This window comes from Carcharhinus amblyrhynchos, chromosome 9 (genome assembly GCF_965287045.1).
Source record: "Carcharhinus amblyrhynchos chromosome 9, sCarAmb.v2.hapA, whole genome shotgun sequence".
NCBI classification, from domain to species: Eukaryota; Metazoa; Chordata; class Chondrichthyes; order Carcharhiniformes; family Carcharhinidae; genus Carcharhinus; species Carcharhinus amblyrhynchos.
Window position 1 is genome coordinate 15,420,202 of NC_137332.1, and position 14,922 is coordinate 15,435,123.

Sequence of the window (14,922 nt, forward strand, 5' to 3'; positions counted from 1 at the left end):
GGTGTGGCAGTGGATTTAGGTGCAAGACTTTTTGCGCTAACAGTACTTTTCTGATATTGGTCATAATAAGTAATTTTGGAGGGTTGCTGGGTAAGATGTTCTTTCAGAGAGTTGGTGCAGACGCAGCAGGCTGAATAGCCTCCTCCTGCACTGTAGGGAGTTTATATGGCTTCCAGGGGCTTGGTCACACTGGGTAGACAGCACTGGGTTGGGGTATGTGTACACAAGGGAGGACAGCACTGGGTTGGGATATGTATAGGTAAGGAAGGACAGCATTGGGTTGAGGTACATATATGTGAGGGAGGAATGTATTGAGTGGTTGGGAGAACTGTGGGGATTGGATTCTTGGAATCTGTGAGCACTGGGGGCAAAGGTCTAGCAACAATGAGGATGGGTAGCAAAGATCTTAGGAGATAATGAACAAAGTTTCCTGGTCTGCAAGCAATGGCTTTGACCTCAATTTTCTGACTCACAATGAGTTCTCTGGGATGGCTGTTATTGTGCCTCATTCTGTCAGGAGTCTATCGATCATCACATCTGGATAGGAGCAAGTAGTGGGGGCAGGGGTGGGGGTGGGAGGAGGGGGGGAAGGGGGATTAGGATTCGGAGAAAGGAAAGTGCAACTCCAGAGAAAGTGGAAATATCTCTGCTAGTGGTTTCAAGGTGCAGAGAAAAGGAACAAATAGGGAATTGGAAGAATAAAGCTCCATCATATTCTTTCACCAGCAGGCTGACAAAGTCCACAACCTCAATGTGAACACGGAAGGTGTTCTATTCCATCCAAGATCCCAACTTTCTCAGTAACATCTCATGGAAATGGGCTGTGTAGGAACAGGCTCTCTTCAGTACAAGGCCGCCCACAGGCACATATTAGCCCTCTGGCCATTGCTATTTAAATGGCGTAGAATGGTATCTCAGCATCCAACCCTTTTGGACAGGCAACCTGGAGATGACTAAACTAACTCCCTTGAGAAAAGTGGATATTTAACTTGCTATCATCAGGGATTCAAAGTGATACCAAGATGAGATGAATGACGCATGTCCCAGCATTCTTCCCCCACCCACTTCCAACCCAATTACCTTCTTTGCAGCTCGGCCCAACACAGCCTGCAACAAGCAAATGATCTCAGCACATGTGGCACAGCTGGCTGTCAGGGAAGGTAAAGTATGGGCTTTGCATTGGGCTGGAGAAGCACCAGGAGAATCAAGGCCCTTTCCTGTAGGACAGTCTCCAACCTATGCCAAGCTCTCAAAAACCAGACGCCTGATAGGAAACAGTCCCGCAGTGCGCACTACCGAGAAGGACCGACTGCAGCTGTGAACTATTTCAACACTCCAGCATTCCCCAAGTGAGGATGATTCCTTCCCCTTCTAATGAATACAACTGTTATCACCATGTATGATTCTCATGTCACATAGCTGCAACGTACACACGGGAATGTATTCATTTTTGCAAACCAAGACATGAGAACGTATAAACATGTCACATAAAATAACACTGTATTACTTGAAACCATAAAATCTAACATTAATGCTTGTGAGTGAAGGTGTGTGGTGTAGTTCACAGAGCAACATGAGAAGAGGAGAAAGGAAAACTTATATTTATATAGCACCTTTTTACAAACACCAAGGCTACCATTCTCCCATCCTTTGTAAGTACTTCTATAATGTAGAAAATTAGGTATTTAATTGTAGGTAAGTATTTGAATATATAAATATGTTTCAGTATTCATACAGTTCACAGAATCACAACTTTTACAGTAAAGCAAGAAGCCATTTGCCCCATTGTGTCTACACGGGCTTTCCAAAAGAGAAATTTACTTAGTGCCACTTTCTTGCCTTCTCCCAGTAATGTTGCACATTGTTCCTTTTCCAGCCTAATGCCTCGATCAAACCTACCAAATCCCACACTTTGCAGAAAGGGCAGTCCAGGCTCTAATTACTGACGGCGTGAAAATGTTTTTGCTCAGAATCGCTTTTGTCTCTTTTGCGGATGATTTTAAATCTGTGCCCTTTCGTTCTCGCTCCTTTCACAAGTGGGAGCGGTTTATCCAGAGCCCCCTGATGACTTTGAATACTTCTCCTCACAGCTTTCTGTCCTCCAAGGGACAGATCTCCAATCTATCTTCACAAATGTAGTTCACGCAGCAATGCGACTTGGAGTGGTTTCCAGAAAGCGTCTTCATGGCAATCTACCAAAACGTCCACATATGGTGGATAAACAGAACAAATTTATAACAGGCGTGGGTTTCCATGGGACCAGCTTTAGCCCTAAGTCACAGATGTATCCTCCCTGTTGGCTAAACACAGCTGATGTGCAAGAAATTACAATCAATGGGCTGATGCCTAATACTGCCTACCAGAAGGTCACAAGCTGTCAATGGAAGTCTATTCACGCACGCACAATCTATGTAGCAGATCTCCCGTCTATCTCCTTGATTCCTGTTGGCCGTGCATTCACCCCACAGCTGCATAAACAACCATGCAGGTGAACCACAAGTCCAGGTGTCTATCCCCAAAAAGCAGAGTGAATTTACAAGTATTCTGCCTTCAGGCACAGTTAGGATGCAGCAGGATGTCAAGAAGAGAGCAGCCCTTCCTGACACCCTGCTGCATCCTAAACCAGTCCTGCACCAGGTTTTTCGGAGAAAGCTAAAATTCCCCGAGAGTTTAGGAATATCTTTTCCCCCGCAAGAAGATGATGTGTTCTGGCAGCCGTCACGTTTCAAGGGCAATGAGGCTCGATATCGATGTCGGAATGTCCTTCCAACAGATCATCGGCCTGCTACTGGCTGAACACTTTGAAGAAAAAATGTGCTGCATTTTATCCTTCAAACAGTACGTTCTGTGCTGACCTCAGACCTTATGGCAAGTTATTTCAAAGAAAGAAAAATCTAACAGAAAGGGAGATGGATGAAGGCAGTCACTTACTCTGAATAGTGCTCACCAATGATCATTTTAACCATGAATCATAGAATCCCTACAGTGCTGAGAGGGCCATTCAGCCCGTCGGGTCTGCACCAATCACAAACCCACCCAGACCCTATCCCCATGTGTTTACCCTGCTAATCCCACTGACACTAGGATCAATTTAGCACGACCAATCAACCTAACCTGCACATCTTTGGAGTCTGCGAGGAAACCGGAGCAACCACAGGAAACCCATGCAGACACTGGGAGAATGTGCAAGCTCCACACAAGCAGTGACCCGAGGCCAGAATTGAACCCAAGTCCCTGGCGCTGTGAGACAGCAGTGCTAACCACTGTGCCACCGTGCCGCCACATGCCATTTGCCGCTAACTTCTGCAGAACTTCTGTAGGGTGGTACACTGGTTAGCACTGCCGTCTCACAGGGCCAGGAACCCAAGTTCGATTCCTGGCTTGGGTCACTGTCTGCGTGGAGTTCGTACATTCTCCCCATGTCTGTCTGGGTTTCCTCCGGGTGCTCCGGTTTCCTCTCACATTCCAAAGATGTGCAGGTTAGGTGGATTGGCCAGGCTAAATTGACCCTTAGTGTCAGGGGGATTAATAGGGTAAATATGTGCATTACAGGGATAGGGCCTGGGTGGGATTGTTGTCAGTGCAGGCTCGATGGATGAAATGGGCTCCTTCTGCACTGTAGGGATTATAAAAGAAGAAATGATGGCTGGTGCTTGAATCATATTTGTGACTAAAGAATTGGCAAGATTTCAGAAAATATTGGTAGGGTAATTTTTTGTAAGTCGCACTGATTTAGCCTGAGATATACATTATATATATATCACATAATATTAATACATACATACATAATATATATTGCACTTCTCTTGCATCTCAATTTTTAGGGAGGCTGGCAAATGCATTCTGATCCTTTAAAACTTGCTGTTACCTTAACAATATTGTCTCATTATACCTAGCACTAAAGTAATTGAATTTGTTGCAGGAAAAGAAATTGAGTTTGTTGGTGGGGGGGTGGGGGGGGGGGGGGGGGGGGGGGGTGGGAGGAGGAGGAGGAGGTGGGGGGGAGCAATTCAATTGAGATAAGGCAGGAGAGTGCTCGAGGGACACACCTCCACAGGCCCTAAAGCCACTTCTCTTTGACCGCTCTTAAGGGGACCAATTAAATGCCACGTGAGACTACATAAAAAGGAGCTAATCTTCACAGGGTAATGTAAGGTCAACAGATTTAAATATTTTTCTGGTCTGTTGCTCATAATGCTTTGGGAGCCACAGAGCGTGATATGTGATGTGAGGGGGGGGGGGGGGCACCAGGAACAGGCTGCGTACTACCCATAGCGCACTGGGAATAGGCGGTCATCTGATTTAATTTCCAGGAAAATTAAATGCGGAGTAGAGTTGGCAGCCCCCACCACCTGCACTCAAATTACCTGCCAGCCACTCCGGACCAGGTTCAGCACATTGGGTACAGATAAACCTCTGGGCATGTATATAATATTGAAAGGTAAATACTGAGATGCTGGGGCGGCACAGTGGCACAGTGGTTAGCTCACAGTGCCAGGAACCCGGGTTCAATTCCCAGCTTGGGTAACTGTGCAGAGTCTCCCCGTACCTCTGTGGGTTTCCTCTGGATACTCCAGTTTCCTCCCACTGTCTGCAAGATGTACTGATTAGGTGCATTGGCCATGCTAAATTCTCCCTTAGTGTACCCAAACAGGCGCCAGAGTGTGGCGACTAGGGGACTTTCACAGTAACTTCATCGCGGTGTTTACGTCAGCCTACCTGTGACACGAATGAATAAACTTTGTGGTACTATTTCCTTAAGAACGAGGTGGCATAAACCTCAATATTAGAACTAGGCTGTTCAGAGTGAAACCAGGGAGAAGTTTTCACACAAAGGACAGGAGAAAATGAGAACTCTTTCCCCCAAAGAGACTGTGGGCACTGAGGCCAGTTTTTGAGATTGGGATTGAAAGACGATGTGTGAGACACAGATCAAATGTGGGCAAATTGAGATGAGTTGGAAGTCAGCCAAGATCTTAATGAATGGCAAGGAAGGCCCAAGGGGTTTCATGGCCTATTGACGTTCCGATGGCACCTGTCACCACAATATTAGTCTTATAGCATCTTGGGAGTGTGATGGTGTAGTCTTGTTGTCACTAGACAATTAATCCAGATACCCAGGGTAATATTCAGGGTACCAAGGTTCGAATCCCACCACAGCAGATGGTGAAACTTGAGCTCAATAAAAGAAATCTGGAATTAAGAATCTACTGATGACCATTAAACCATTGTCAATTGTTGTAAAAACTCATCTCATTCACCACATCCTTTAGGGAAGGAAATCTGCCATCCTTACCCGGTCTGGCCAACAATGTGACTCCAGAGCCACAGCAATGTAGTTGATTCTCAAATGCCCTCAGAGATGGGTAACAAAATGTTCGCCTAACCTGTGAAGCCCACATGCCATGAACGAATATAAAAAAAATCCTAAATTATCTCATTGGATTGAATAGGATTGTATTCATTGGAGGTTATAAGACTGAGAGGGGATCTCATGGAAACTTTCAAAATTCTAACAGGGTTAGACAGGGTAGATTCAGAAAGAATGTTCCCAATGGTGGAAGAGTCTAGAAGTCAGGGTCATAGTTTGAAGAACTGAGGTGAGGAGAAATTTCTTCATCCAGAAAGTGTGAATGTGTGGAATTCACTACCAGAGAAAGTAATTGAGGCCAAAACATTGTCTGATTTCAAGAAGAAATTAGATATAGGGCTTAGGGCTAAAGGAACCAATGGGTATGGGAGGAAGGGGGCACCAGGATATTGAATTTGATGATCTGCCACAATCAAAATGAATGGTGGAGCAGGTTTGAGGGGCCGAATGGCCTACTCCTGCTTTTAATTTCTATGTTTCTATGTTTGTGCAAATGACTGAATGAATAAGTGAACAATATGTACAAGAAGGATAAATGTTTTCTAGACAGTGTTTATCCTGAAGTGTTAGAAAGCAACAGGTTGCAATTTACTTTTCTGAAATTAAACTGAAGTTTTTTATGGTTTTCAGTTGTCGTTGAGTTTGTGTTAAAGTGACCAGAATTCCAGAATAATGGCTTTCCATACTCTTTTCCTTGAACTCCAGCATGAGTTGGGCTTGGAACTGAGGGTCCGTGGCACCTTTCATGGGATGAACTGTGCAAAAGCGCAGACTCTGGGCTAACCGCACCTTGGTTTGGAAGCCAGTTCGGCTGGGTTTTTTTTACAAGGAGGATACCACTTTGTACCATTTCTGGCTGCCAGCACTTGCGCTGAGAGGTAGTCCTCTTGCACTGAACTGAATTAAGTTTTTAGCATCTGGCAGTTTTGTACCTTATCCAGTAACTCTGAGGGGGGTTACTATTTGACATTCTTTCTGCTGTAGAATTGTTCATTGCATTTAGTGTGCTTTTTCCCCTTCTTTGCCTTGCACTGTGGTACTTAATTACTCACAAATGTTAGGTTGGCTATATTTACATTAACTGAGCCAATTTGGACAGGTATCATTTGTACCTTCTCCTTCAGCCTGGCCATCAGAGTATTTAATTTTAACAATTTGCACAGTTAATGTTTCACATATCTCATTGGCTTAATGTGTCATTTGGGGTTTAAACTTATTTATGTTATCAGATTATATTTAGATATTATTCGCTCTAGAATATACATTCAAAAAGAGTGAATTATTTTATTGCTCCTGCTACAAATGTTGTCAGTTCTTGCTGTAGGTTGTGAGTTCTATAATTTTATATGTTAAGGGGAGTGCTGTCCATATGTGCCTGTACGCCTGGAATAACCATGTGTTTGTAAAGAGTTGTTGCTTGGCAGTTCTGCACTGCTGCAGGCAACTCCAGGCTAATTTCTGATGGCTATCACTGAGTGACTTAATAGTGTTGCACTAAATTCCAAAGAAAAATGGTAATTAGACATCTTGGGAATTGTAATTGTTTATCTGGACCACAGTTCACACAAGAATTAGAGTAAAGAACTTATAGACCCCGATAGTAATTTGTAAGCGTGTGACAAAACTCATTAATTTAGCCAAACGTGTCGAATTCTTGTGGGACTGGGAGTAGGAAGGTTAATCTCTGGTCTGCATTGACTTGTCTGACTGGCACAATAACAGTGTCAGTAAACGTTCATTCAGGAATGAAAAGGTTTCCCGTTCCAAACGCTCCCTAATGAGCCCAGATAAGCTGCGAGGTAGAGAGGCCCAGACATAGGAAAGGTTAAGCTAATCCAGTGGTTCCCAGTCACTTTTTAAAGTTTTGAGTTTATTTATTAGTGTCACAAATGGGCTTACATTAACACTGCAATGAAGTTACTGTGAAAATCCCCTCGTCGCCACACTCTGGCGCCTGTTTGGGTACATTGAGGGAGAAATTAGCGAGGCCAGTGTCCCGAACCAGCACGTCTTTCGGACTGTGGGAGCAAACCGGAGCACCCGGAGGAAACCCACTGGGAGAACATACAGATTCCGCACAGACAGTGACCCACGCCGGGAATTGAACCCGGTTCCCTGGAGCTGTGAGGCAGCCATGCTAACCACTGTGCCACCGTGCCATGGCACAGTGATGTGCCGTGAAGACCCCCCAAGTGTGCCGTGAAAAAAGATGCAAAATAATTCAAGATTCATGTCATTAAACTAAAACTAACCTTCATCTCCAGCTCTGAGATTGGCATCTCCAAGAGCTGACAAATCCTGGGCACTGTCCGGGAGTGAGCCCACGTGCTATTTTCTATGTGGGTCAGGTCCAGACCCAGGCCTAATGGGACCTGGAATTGAAGGCAGAGGTCCCAGCGCTTCCACCAACACTGAAAACTCAAACAGGGCGCAAAATGCCTCGGAGAAGTGGGAGAGACAGGGAGAGATTGAAAATAAAAACAGGCAAGAAGATCATAAGAGCAGAAGACACAGGAGCAGAATTAGACAGCTCGCCCATTGGCTCTGCTCCACCATTCCATCATGGCTGATATTTTTCTCATTCCCATTCTCCTGCCTTTTCCCCATAACCCCTGATCCCCTTATTAATCAAGAACCTATCTATCGCTGTCTTAAAGACACTCAGTGACCTGGCCTCCACAGCTTTCTGCGGCAGAGTTCCACTGGTTCACCACTCTCTGGCTGAAGAAATTCCTCCTCATCTCTGATTTAAAGGGTTGTCCCTTTAGCCTGACGTCGTGCCCTCTGCTTCTAGTTTTTCCTTCTAGTGGAAACATCCCCTCCACGTCCACTCTATCCAGGCCTCGCAGTATCCTGTAAGTTTCAATAAGATCCCCCCTCATCCTTCTAAACTCCAATGAATTTAGATCCAGGGTCCTCAACCATTCCTCATATGACAAGCCCTTCATTCCACAGAACATACTTGTAAACCTCCTCTGGACCCTTTCTAAGGCCAGCACATCCTTCCTTAGATATGGGGCCTAAAACTACTCACAAAACTCCAAATGGGGTCTGACCTGAGCCTTATACAGCCTCAGAAGTACATCCCTGCTCTTGTATTCTAGCCCTCTCAACATGAATGCTAACATTGTATTTGCCTTCCTAACTACTGACTGAACCTGCATGTTAACCTTAAGGGAATCTTGAACAAGCACTCCCAAGTCCCTTTGTGCTTCTGATTTCTTAAGCATTTCCCCATCGAGAAAACAGTCTACACCTCCATTCCTCTTTCCAAAGTGCATAACCTCACACTTTTCCACATTGTATTCCATTTGCCACTTCTTTGCCTATTCCCCTAGCCTATTCAAGTCCTCCTGCAGTCCCCCTGCTTGCTCAATACTGCCTATCCCTCCACATATCTTTGTATCATCTGCAGGGAGAAGTTAAAAACAAAATTCACAGGAAGGGAAATTTTAAGATAGCTATGGAGAATGATAGGTCTGGTCCAAAAGTTAAAATTCTAAATTGGGGTAAGGCCAATTTTGATGGTATCAGGCAAGAACTTTCAAAAGTTAATAGGGGGAGTCTGCTGGCAGGCAAAGGGATGTCTGGCAAGTGGGAGGCTTTCAGAAGCGTGTCAACCAGGGTTCAGGGTCAGCACATTCCTCTTAGAGTGAAGGGCAAGGCTGGTAAAAGTAGGGAACCCTGGGTGACTCGAGATATTGAGGCCCTGGTCAAGGAGAAGAAGGAGGCACTTGATACGCATATAGGCAGCTGGGATCAAGTGTTTGGAGGGTTAAGAGAGAAATCAGGAGGACATAAAGGGGATACGAGATTGCTTTGGCAGATAACTCAAAGGAGAATACAAAGAGCTTCTACAAATACATAAAGGGCAAAAGAGTAACCAGGGAGAGAGGAGGGCCTCTTAAGGATAAACAAGGCCATCTATGTGTGCAACCACAGGAAATGGGTGAGATCCTAAATAAATATTTCTCATCAATATTTATTATTGAGGAAAGGCATGGATGTTTGGGAACTTGGGGAAATAAATAGTGATATTTTGATGAATGTACATATTACCTCCTCAATATGGTAGGTAAGTCATAACATCATAAAGCACATTAAGTAAATAAATCCCCGAGACCTGATGACATTGCAGGAGACTAGGGAGAAAATTGCGAGGCCCCTAGCAGAGATATTTGAATCATCGACAGCCACACATGAGGTGCCTGAAGATTGGAGAGTGGCAAATGTTGTGTCTTTGTTGAAGAAGGGTTGCAGGGAAAAGCTTGGGAACTACAGGCTGGTGAGCCTAAAGTGTAGTGGGTAAATTGTTAGAAGATATTCTGATATTTAGAGATGCAAGGACTGATTAGGGACAGTCAGCATGGCTTTGTGAGGGGAATATCATGTCTCACAAATTTGACTGAGTTTTTTGGAGGGTAACCAAAAAGGTAGATGAGGGCAATGCAGTTGGTATTGTCTACATGGACTTTAGCAAGGCCTTTGACAAGGTACCGCATGGTAGGTTGTTGCATAAGGCTAAATCTCACGGGATCCATGTGAGACAGCCAAATGGATACAAAGTTGGCTTTATGACAGAAGATAGAGGGTTGTTTTTCAAAGTGGAGGCCCATGACCAAGAGTGTACCTCAGGAATCGGTGCTGGGTCCACTGTTATTTGTCATCTATACTAATGATTTGGATGAGAATATAGGAGGCATGGTTAGTAAGTTTGCAGGTGACACTAAGATTGGTGGCATAGTGGACAGTGAAGAAGGTTATCTCAGACTGCAACGGGATTGAGGAGTCAGAGGTTTGGAAGGTGCTCTTGCCAAATTATCAGACTGCTTACCCAATATCCAGTACTAGATGAGCAGATATTTCTTCCAACTAAATATTAGGCAGACTTTGGTGTTTCAGTCCTTGTTCTGAACTTTATTTCCTAGTAATCAACTCCATCAGAATTTTACTCTACACTAATAAGGCTGATGGTTATCCAGACTGAGGAACACCTTCAGCGGCACATGGACAACTCTCATGCCTATAAAGAGTTTGGTTTGGCCATCAGCAAACAGCATGATCCAGGATGCTGCATGAATCAGCATTGACAACGTGACGCTGGAGGTTATTGATATCTTCACATATCTCGCCTCCACAATCGTCAGCAATCTGTCACTTGGTGCTGAAATCAACACATGCTGAACAAAAGCTGCAGCTGTTGTGCCCTAGTTGAGTAAGAGAGAGTGGAACAATGGCAAACTGACTGAAGAACAACAAACTCTGAGTCTATCAAGCCAGATCCTCAGTTCACTCCTCGACCACAGTAAAACCTGGAGAACATATACTGGACATGGTGGACAGTGGTTAGCAATTGTGCGGAGGGTGTGGAGAGTCTGCAGAAGGATCTAGATAGGCTGGGTGAATGGGCCAGGAACTGGCAAATGGAATTTAATGTTGGCAAGTGTGAGGTGGTCCACTTTGGTAGGAATAATGGTAGGAAGGATTATTACTTACGGGGCGAAAAACTGCAGCAGGCGACGGTGCAGAGGGACCTTGGGGTCCTTGTGCATGAGTCGCAAAAACCCAGCCTGCAGGTGCAGCAGGTGGTCAGGAAGGCGAATGGGATGCTGGCCTTCATAGCGAGGGGGATTGAATATAAAAGTAGGGAGGTCTTGCTGCAGCTGTATAGGGCATTGGTGAGGCCGCAGCTGGAGTACTGTGTGCAGTTTTGGGCGCCGTACTTACGCAAGGATATTTTGGCCTTGGAGGGAGTGCAGAGGAGGTTTACTAGGCTGATTCCGGAGCTGAGGGGGTTGAGCTATGAGGAGAGGCTGAATAAACTAGGCTTGTACTCATTAGAGTTTAGAAGAATGAGGGGAGATCTCATTGAGATGTATAAGATGATGAATGGGATGGATAGGATAGAGGTGGAGAGGCTCTTCCCGCTCAGAAAGGACAGTAGGACTAGGGGGCACAGCCTCAAGATAAAGGGGGGTGTGGTTTAGAATGGAGTTGAGGAAGAACTTCTTCACTCAAAGGGTGGTGAATCTCTGGAATTCTCTGCCCGTTGAAGTGGTGGAGGCTACCTCGCTAAATATTTTTACGACGCGGGTTGATGGGTTTTTGATAAGAGAGGGGATTAAGGGTTATGGGGAGAGGGCGGGAAAGTGGAACTGAGCCACGACAGATCAGCCATGATCTTATTGAATGATGGGGCAGGCTCGAAGGGCTAGATGGCCTACTCCTGCTCCTATTTCTTATGTTCTTATCTCCAGAGACCCAAGTTCAATTCCAGCCTTGGGTGTCTGTACGGAGTCTGCATGTCCTCCTTGTGTCTGAGTGGGTTTCCTTTGGGTGCTGTAGTTTCCTTCCATGCTTCAAAGATGTGCGGGTTAAATGGTTTGGCCAAATTAAATTCATCCCATAGTGTCCAAAAATGTATAGGTTAGATGGATTAACAATGGTAAAATACCCAGAGTTATGGGGATAGGGTGGGGGAGAGGGTCTGGGCAAGATGCTCTACAGGAGGGTCAGTGCAGGCTCGATGGGCCAAATAGCCTCTTCTGCACTGTAGAGGTTCTATAATTCTAGGAGAAAAGGTTTTCACTGTTGCTGTTTCAGATATGTCCTTGGTATCTCTTGGGTGAACAAAGGCCTGTTTGTTCTGTGGCCTTGAAGTGTGCTAATTCCATTAACGTACATTCTTTACCAAGACAACAATGTCTACCCTGCCTCAGCTGCATTCATTGAATGGATGTTGGCTGTATCGCCAAAGACCTTCTGTACAGCGAGCAGTCCTGGGCAGACATATCTCTGCTCCAAGGACACTGCAAGTGAAACTTGAAGATGGCAGACACTGACACTGAGAACTGGAAAACTTTGATTTGATTTAATTTGATTTATTATTGTCACATGTATTAGTATACAGTGAGAAGTATTGTTCTTGCGCGCTATACAGACAAAGCATACCGTACATAGTGAAGGAAAGGAGAGGATGCAGAATGTAGGGTTATGGTCATAGCTAGGGTGTAGAGAAAGATCAACATAGTGTGAAATGTCTTAATGGAAGGCAGTTTCTAATGGCTATGACTCTAAATGTTGATGGGACAGGCTCAGGAGGAGGCGAGCAGAAACACAGTTGATGTAGAATAGGATCCAGAGAAAACAGGCACCAGTGAATTGCACACCCTCTCAGACCAGCCTCTTCCTCTGCAGTAGATACAACACAGTGGCGCAGTGGTTAGTGCTGCTGCCTCACGATGTCAGGGATCTGGGTTCGATTCCTGGCTTGGGTCACAGTCTGTGTGGAATCTGCACATTCTCCCCATATCTGCGTGGGTTTCCTTAGGGTGCTCTGGTTTCCTCCCACATTCTGGTGTTGTGAGATTGACTTTTCTGGGGGAGGGGGGAAGCTAACCCCCCCAGCTCCCTCCCCCAATACAATTCAGTCCCTACAGTCGGAGCGATAGGGGATCAGGCAAGAGGAGGAGTTAAATCCAAATCTGAGCCATGAGCTTTTGGAATAGTGGCACTGGCTTGAGCGACCACGGGGCCAACTCCTGCTCCCAGTTCTTGGGTCATAACATCGGAGACACCTCGATTGTACATAAGAACATAAGAAATAGGAGCAGGAGTAGGCCATCTAGCCCTTTGAGCCTGCCCCGCCATTCAATCAGATCATGGCTGATCTGTCGTGGCTCAGTTCCACTTTCCCACCCTCTCCCCATAACCCTTAATCCCCTCTCTTATCAAAAACCCATCAACCCGCGTCTTAAAAATATTTAGCGAGGCAGCCTCCACCACTTCAACGGGCAGAGAATTCCAGAGATTCACCACCCTTTGAGTGAAGAAGTTCCTCCTCAACTCCGTTCTAAACCGCCTCCCCTTTATCTTGAGGCTGTGCCCTCTAGCCCTACTGTCCTTTCTGAGCGGGAAGAGTCTTTCCACCTCTATCCTATCCATCCCATTCATCATCTTATACGTCTCAATGAGATCTCCCCTCATTCTTCTAAACTCTAACGAGTACAAGCCCAGTTTATTCAGCCTCTCCTCATAGCTCAACCCCCTCAACTCCGGTATCAGCCTAGTAAACCTCCTCTGCACTCCCTCCAAGGCCAAAATATCCTTGTGCAGGTGCGGCGCCCAAAACTGCACACAGTACTCCAGCTGCAGCCTCACCAATGCCCTATACAGCTGCAGCAAGACCTCCCTACTTTTATATTCAATCCCCCTCGCTATGAAGGCCAGCATCCCATTCGCCTTCCTGACCACCTGCTGCACCTGCAAGCTGGGTTTTTGCGACTCATGCACAAGGACCCCGAGGTCCCTCTGCACCGTCGCATGCTGCAGTTTTTCGCCCCGTAAGTAATAGTCCTTCCTACCATTATTCCTACCAAAGTGGACCACCTCACACTTGCCAACATTAAATTCCATTTGCCATTTCCTGGCCCATTCGCCCAGCCTATCTAGATCCTTCTGCAGACTCTCCACACTCTCTGCACAATTTGCCGTTCCCCCAATCTTGGTGTCATCAGCAAATTTCGACACCATACACTCGGTTCCCTCCTCCAGATCATCTATATAAATGGTAAAAAGCTGAGGCCCCAGCACCGACCCCTGAGGCACTCCACTAGTCACCATCCGCCAATCCGAATAGCACCCGAATAGCCTTCTGAAAATCCAGAAAGCCCACATCCACCGGCTCTCCTCTATCCACCGCCCTAGACACATCCTCATAGAACTCCAGTAAATTTGTCAGACACAACTTCCCTTTAATGAAACCGTGCTGTGTCTGCTCTATCAAGCAATTGCCTTCAAGATGCCTCGCAATTTCCTCCTTAATGACGGATTCTAACATTTTACCTACCAAAGACGTTAAACTAACTGGCCTATAATTCCCCGCCTTTTGCCTGGCACCCTTCTTAAACAACGGCGTTCCCAACCCCTGGATCCTTCCATTGAGAACTCTCCACCTCCAACCCCTTACCAAAGGTTTACGGGCTGTAAGTGGAGAGGTTTGGGGATAAGGGAGTTCTGTTACAGACATGTCTGTGTCTCATGAGTGTCTTGATCCGGTTTGACATTAGGACTATTCTTCCGGTTGTGCTGCATTGGAATTATGTAAACACTCGATCAAGGAAATGCAGCATTAGTTCAGTGGACACCGGAATATTTGACTTACAAGCTTGAAGGTCGAGTGACTTATTTAGTTTGGCATTATAAGTTGGTTAATTTGCATAATTGCGCTGTTACAAGGTCACTTCTATTGCTTTTGTGACGTTTGAAGCAAGATTTTTACTTTATATGTTCATATCTCAAATGATAAAGGGAGATATCACTATTCTGAACATGTTTCCACTCGCTATTTATATTTTCTGGGAAATATGCGTTGGATCCTGTCCTGCATCATTGCTGTTTGCAAATGGCAGCAACATCATCAGGGATGTTGGGCTGGGATTCTCCGGTCTCCCATTGGCACTTTTCTTGGTGGCAGGAAATGGCGCGCGGTTGGCAGGCGGTGGGATCCCCTGGTCCCACCGTTGTTAATGGGATTTCCCTTTGAGCCCACC